Here is a 7,282-nt window from a genome sequence, read left to right on the forward strand (position 1 = left end):
GACCTATAGCTCCATACTTAAATTGAGGTGAAAATATGCCTAAAATTCCCAAAAAATTTCACTTTAAATTATTCAGAATAAAATATTGAAAACGGCATGATTGTTATGTTTTTATGTGACCATAATATCACTTCTCCAGAAAATATAGCAATATCATGGGTATATTACACTGTTTTGACGACAACAAACTTGTAATGTGCGAGGTTGTAAAAAAACGGGGGGGGTGCTTAACTTAATTCTTTGTGTATATTTCAACATACAGCTATTTGATCATCATTTCAACAATATTGATAGATAAAGGTGATATAATACAATAAATATCATGAAACATTTACATTTTCTAGTCCATTGTATAATTTAAATAAACATAAATGCAAATTTCGCATGTGGAAAAAGTAAGTACACCCTTGGCTAATAGGTGGGTGGTATTGCCCCCTTTGGCAGAAACAACCTCAAGTAGGCGTTCTGTTATAACTGTCTACCAGTCTCTGACATCGACTGGGAGAAATTTTTGCCCACTCCATGCAGAATTCTTTCAGCTGTGCAATGTTTGAGTGGTTTCTTGTATGCACAGCTCGTTTCAAATCCCCCCACAACATCTCGATGGGATTTAGATCCGGGCTTTGACTTGGCCATTCCAGAACCCTCCATTTCTTTATTTTCAGCCATTCCTTGGTGGATTTACTGGTATGTTTAGGGTCATTGTCATGTTGCGAGGTCCACCTTCGGTTGAGCTTCAACTTGCCGACAGATGGCCTCACATTATCCTCAAGCACCCTCTGGTACAATGAAGAATTCATAGTGGATTCTATGATGATGAGCTGCCCAGGCCCTGATGCAGCAAAGCTGCCCCAAACCATAATATTTCCACCACCATGCTTTACAGTTGGTATCAGGTTCTTGTGGTCAAATGCTGTCTTTGGTTTTCGCCAAACATGTCCTCTGGTACTGTGGCCAAATAGCTCTACCTTTGCCTCATCTGTCCAGAGCACATTGTTCCAGAAGTGCTGGTCTTTGCCTAGGTGTTCATTGGCAAACTTTAATCTTGCCCTGATGTTCTTTCTGGACAGCAAAGGTTTCCTCCTGCTATACCTCCCATGTAGATCAAATTTGTGCCGCCTCTTTCTAATGGTAGACTCGTGCACTTTGACATCAATAGTGGCAAGAGGTACCTGTAGGTCCCGTGATGACATTCTGGGGTTCTTAGAGACTTCTTTGAGCATATTGCGGTCTGCTCTCGGGCTGAACTTGCTGGGGCGGCCTGGCCTGAACAAGTTGGTAGTTGTTTGGAATCTTCTCCACTTGTAGATGATATTCCGGACAGTCGAGTGATTGATTTCAAATTGTTTGGAGATCTTTTTAAATCCCTTCCCAGACTCGTAGGCATCTATAACCTTCTTTCTGAAGGCCTCAGAGAGCTCTTTTGATCTAGACATGGTGACGCCGCACACTTCAACAACAAAGAGCAAACCAAACTAAATGTCTGAGGTTTAAATAAGACAGGTTTCTCCAAGATCCTCTCTTACAATGTTCTAATCATTTGCACCTGAGCTGGTGCACCTGATTCTAATTTTAGGTATTTGAAGTAGTGATAAATTTAGGGGTGTACTTACTTTTTCCACATGCGAAATTTGCATTTATATTTATTTAAATTATACAATGGACTACAAAATGTAAATGTTTCATGATATTTGTTATATTATATCACCTTTATCTATCAATATTGTTGAAATGAAGATCAAATAGCTGTATGTTGAAATATGTTTAAAAAGTCAAAACTTTACATGGGGTGTACTTACTTTTTCACGTGACTGTATGCCCCACATTATGTAATAATAATAAAAACTATGGATTTTGACTTTTAACTATTATCCTTCGTGCAGAAAATACGAATTAAAAGTTTTCACTTTTCCTCAGTAGCTTTACTATTCTGACTTGATATTAAACTAGCATCTAAACATTGAACTACAAATTAAGTTGATCACAAAATATATATAATTATAAATGTCGATTTGTGTATCTGTTACATATAGACTCCTTCACCTCGGGATGGATTTGGGCCAACTTTGCCACAGAGGTAAAAGGTTGTACCAGCCAGGTTTTATTGGGATTAGCAGCTCATTCAGCCACCGCGAAACCTCCGGGGAAAATGATGGGGTATACAGTACTTCCTCATAGCCTGGTGTTGGCTTAGCGGTTAGGGTGCCGGCTTGGGATCCTAGGATCCTGGGTTTCAATCCCGGTCGATTGCTGAATTAATGGCAGGGGGGTTGACTCAGCCTGTCATTCTTCCGGGGTCGGCAAATTGAGTACTAGTCCACTGGCAATTCCCTGTGTGTTGCAAGATGTGACCAACAGGGTTGGCGGCAGGAAGGGCATCCGACCATAAAACATTGCTTCAAAAAAGGGAACCACGGTGCCCGAAAAAGGCCAACCCCCGCTCTGTGGGGAAAAATGGCCTCTGAAGGTGGTTCACAGTACTTCCTCACTGTTGCTATTGGTTTGAATAGCGCCACCTCTGGTGAAGCTTAGCACTACAGGATGGAATGATTTTCCTGGGACAACAGCCTGACTATCATTTTATGTGGTTATTCTCGCCACCGCCATGGCTGGCTTTTTCCTTCACTCGGGACGGGTACTTTTGCTGGTAAAGGATGAAATAGGAAGGCGTGATCATCATCATCAACATCATCATTAATTTAGCATACTCTGGACAGAGTGTCAGTGCGGCCGAAGCAGTTTCTTGTCTGGGTTTATGCCGGGTGGTTTATTGTTGCATTCCCAGCAGTCAGGGTGGAAATTTGGAATTTGTATTTCGGTTGCCAGCGATAACTTGCCTATTCTTTGTGAAGCACCGAGTGATCATTAATGTCACCGACCATTGCTGGCTTGCTGGTACTCTGGCTCAGGCTCAACATCCATCTGAAGGACAGCACATCCAATGATGCCGAGATTTGAACCCAGGCTAGAAAGCCCGAATGTAAGAGGGCATACATCTAACGAAGCTATCCTGCCTCGATCTCAAATAATCTCAACGTCATGTGCATCTGCTATTGGATGGCATTCGATTGAGAATGCAAACTGTGCCGAACAGTATAATGCGGACACATTCAACATATTGAGTATACGGACAAAGTATAAGGCATCTCCGAATACTAGAAGCGACATCTATCTCTTCCATGGATCCTGTGTAATGTCGACAAAAATAATTTGGCCATTCACTTTCCTTATTTGTGCAAAGAAGAAGAAGTAGAGGAACACAAACTCGTCTCCCAGTCCCAGATGTTGATGAAGAGCTAAAAGCTTTGTGCTTCTTTTTAATTCTGTTTTATGGAAATGCCCTTCAAATGTCTCTGTTTATGTCCATATTAAAGTCTAGCAAAAAAAAAAGAGTTCGAGTGACAAAAACACATATGGTATGAAATGACTTACAATATAAGAGAAACACTTTTTGAGAAGAATTTGTTGGAAACGAAAGGAAGGAAAACAAAAATAAAATATATAAATGGATGAAGTAAAGAAATAAATATTTAATTTAAAATGTTTCCTCATTTTTTTTCAGCTAAATTAGTCTGAAAGACTGTTGCTCATAATAAAACTATAGTAATACTACAAGTACTGTATATACTAATGCCATGACTACTCACCAGTGATGTCATTGACTATTCAGAGGTACCATCCACAGATTGCGCAGGGTCATGTTTGCAACATGTTTGCAAATGAGTAAATAAATTATTTATAGCCACACCATGTTTGACTAAATGCGTATATGGCCTATTGTTATTTGGCCAGCTGAGGTCTGGCTATTGTTGTTGTTGTCTGGCTATTGTTGTTTATGGCCTATTGTTATTTGGCCAGCTGAGGTCTGGCTATTGTTGTTGTTGTCTGGCTATTGTTGTTTATGGCCTATTGTTATTTGGCCAGCTGAGGTCTGGCTATTGTTGTTGTTGTCTGGCTATTGTTGTTTATGGCCTATTGTTATTTGGCCAGCTGAGGTCTGACTATTGTTGTTGTTGTCTGGCTATTGTTGTTTATGGCCTATTGTTATTTGGCCAGCTGAGGTCTGGCTATTGTTGTTGTTGTCTGGCTATTGTTGTTTATGGCCTATTGTTATTTGGCCAGCTGAGGTCTGGCTATTGTTGTTGTTGTCTGGCTATTGTTGTTGTTGTCTGGCTATTGTTTTTTTTGTCTGGCTATTGTTGTTTATGGCCTATTGTTGTCTGGCCAGTTTTACTCAATTTCACTTTGGGTCTATTGAGCATCACAGGTGTGACCATGATGATGCCAACACACTGACAGATATCTATATTATAATAGCCGTAGATGATTCTGTCTGTCTGTCTGTCTGTCTGTTGGGTGTCTGTCCGGGGTGTGGCTTACTCGGTTTGCAGAGTAGCTCCACCCATAGCTCCACCCATTCTGGGAGTGGCTTCATATAATTATAAACAAATATCCACCATTTTATTAACTCGCATAGCTTTGAGGCCTGTTTTGTAGGCCCGTGGTGTCTTGCTCTCTCTCCCAGTTTTATTTCAAATCAAATTCGATATATCATTTCATTTTTCACAGTCGCTAACATAGTTTTAGACTCGGTTGAAAAAAAACGGGAAGAAAATCCAATGAAAGTTGCCGTTTGTAGAACGAAATGAATTCTCAAACGCCTCTAACTTCAAGGCCATTGAGTCTCTCTCACGCCTTTATCTCCAATCTAACTCACCATATGATTTCATTTTTATCGATGGTTTTAGACTCGGTGTCAGCAATAATTGAGAACATTCCACACACGCGGGAAAATGCAGAGATATATTTTTAGAAAATCGCGTCATGGTGTATCATACACCGCCCAACATGACACCGACGGCAACATGTCGATATATATTTAAAATTCGCTTTTGCTTTTCCGTTAAGATATATTACTTTTTCGTTTGATGACAGTCGTCACAAAAACGTCAACAATGATGCCGACATATATTTCTTCGTTTTTATTTCATTCAACATTATTAGCCGGAAGTAAAATATGTTTCAGGAAATTACCGAGAGATATTTCTTCGTTTTTTTAATTAGTTATGTGCGCATACACTTTAAATAGGTTTATTTGAAATCTTTAATTTTCCACAATATAATTTACTTGCCATTTATCATTTGATGATTACGAGACACTTCCTCTTGAGGATAGTGACAATTCATGCGCTGCGTGGAAACTTCTATTTCCAAAATGAATGAGACGATCGATGAAGAACGCAGACTTGAACAGGATGTAGCAAGAAAGCAAATGAGACGGGCGAACGAGTCCATCGACGAACGTCAAAGCAAACTTGCGGGGTCACCCGTGGGAATCCCACGGGCATCTATATTATAATAGCCGTAGATGATTCTGTCTGTCTGTCTGTCTGTCTGTTGGGTGTCTGTCCGGGGTGTGGCTTACTCGGTTTGCAGAGTAGCTCCACCCATAGCTCCACCCATTCTGGGAGTGGCTTCATATAATTATAAACAAATATCCACCATTTTATTAACTCGCATAGCTTTGAGGCCTGTTTTGTAGGCCCGTGGTGTCTTGCTCTCTCTCCCAGTTTTATTTCAAATCAAATTCGATATATCATTTCATTTTTCACAGTCGCTAACATAGTTTTAGACTCGGTTGAAAAAAAACGGGAAGAAAATCCAATGAAAGTTGCCGTTTGTAGAACGAAATGAATTCTCAAACGCCTCTAACTTCAAGGCCATTGAGTCTCTCTCACGCCTTTATCTCCAATCTAACTCACCATATGATTTCATTTTTATCGATGGTTTTAGACTCGGTGTCAGCAATAATTGAGAACATTCCACACATGCGGGAAAATGCAGAGATATATTTTTAGAAAATCGCGTCATGGTGTATCATACACCGCCCAACATGACAGCGACGGCAACATGTCGATATATATTTAAAATTCGCTTTTGCTTTTCCGTTAAGATATATTACTTTTTCGTTTGATGACAGTCGTCACAAAAACGTCAACAATGATGCCGACATATATTTCTTCGTTTTTATTTCATTCAACATTATTAGCCGGAAGTAAAATATGTTTCAGGAAATTACCGAGAGATATTTCTTCGTTTTTTTAATTAGTTATGTGCGCATACACTTTAAATAGGTTTATTTGAAATCTTTAATTTTCCACAATATAATTTACTTGCCATTTATCATTTGATGATTACGAGACACTTCCTCTTGAGGATAGTGACAATTCATGCGCTGCGTGGAAACTTCTATTTCCAAAATGAATGAGACGATCGATGAAGAACGCAGACTTGAACAGGATGTAGCAAGAAAGCAAATGAGACGGGCGAACGAGTCCATCGACGAACGTCAAAGCAAACTTGCGGGGTCACCCGTGGGAATCCCACGGGCATGGATGTGTGTGACATTTCGACATATTGAGTTAGATGCTGCACATTCATTTTTACAAAATGGTTACTGGCAAGTCATCAGATCCAGAAATGGTGTAATGAACACAATTTATTTACGCGCAAGCAAGAAAGCAAGACGGGCCGATTTCCGATTCCGACGGGCGAGACGGGCCGACGGGCGAGACGGGTCGACGGGCGAGACTGGCCGACAGGCGAGACGGGCCGACGGGCGAGACGGGCCGATTTGGAGCAAGAAAAAGAATGAGACGGGAGAAAAACGAGAGAAACGAGACGGGGAAAGCCGATTGGAGAGGCGAGTGAGGGGCGATTGGAGAGGCGAGTGAGAAGCGATTGGAGAGGCGAGTGAGGAGCGATTGGAGAGGCGAGTGAGGAGCGATTGGAGAGGCGAGTGAGGAGCGATTGGAGAGGCGAGTGAGGAGCGATTGGAGAGGCGAGTGAGGAGCGATTGGAGAGGCGAGTGAGGAGCGATTGGAGAGGCGAGTGAGGAGCGATTGGAGAGGCGAGTGAGGAGCGATTGGAGAGGCGAGTGAGGAGCGATTGGAGAGGCGAGTGAGGAGCGATTGGAGAGGCGAGTGAGGAGCGATTGGAGAGGCGAGTGAGGAGCGATTGGAGAGGCGAGTGAGGAGCGATTGGAGAGGCAAGTGAGGAGCGATTGGAGAGGCAAGTGAGGAGCGATTGGAGAGGCGAGTGAGGAGCGATTGGAGAGGAGAGTGAGGGATTGGAGAGGAGAGGAGTGTGAGGGATTGGAGAGGTGAGGGATTGGAGAGGAGAGGAATGTGAGGGATTGGAGAGGAGAGGAGTGCTAGGTGGAGAGAGGACAGTGTCAGGTGGAGAGAGGAGAGTGTCAGGTGGAGAGGAGTGAGGGGTCACA

The 7,282-nt window shown here is 42.0% G+C and overlaps 1 protein-coding gene across 1 annotated transcript in view; it reads right to left on the bottom strand.

The window, feature by feature from the left end:
• Positions 1-7,282, bottom strand: part of LOC137435747 (copine-4-like) — a 354,102-nt gene that overhangs the window by 159,028 nt on the left and 187,792 nt on the right. The window lies entirely within an intron of this gene.

This window comes from Myxine glutinosa, chromosome 9 (genome assembly GCF_964187855.1).
Source record: "Myxine glutinosa chromosome 9, kmMyxGlut1.1, whole genome shotgun sequence".
Classification (NCBI taxonomy): domain Eukaryota; kingdom Metazoa; phylum Chordata; class Myxini; order Myxiniformes; family Myxinidae; genus Myxine; species Myxine glutinosa.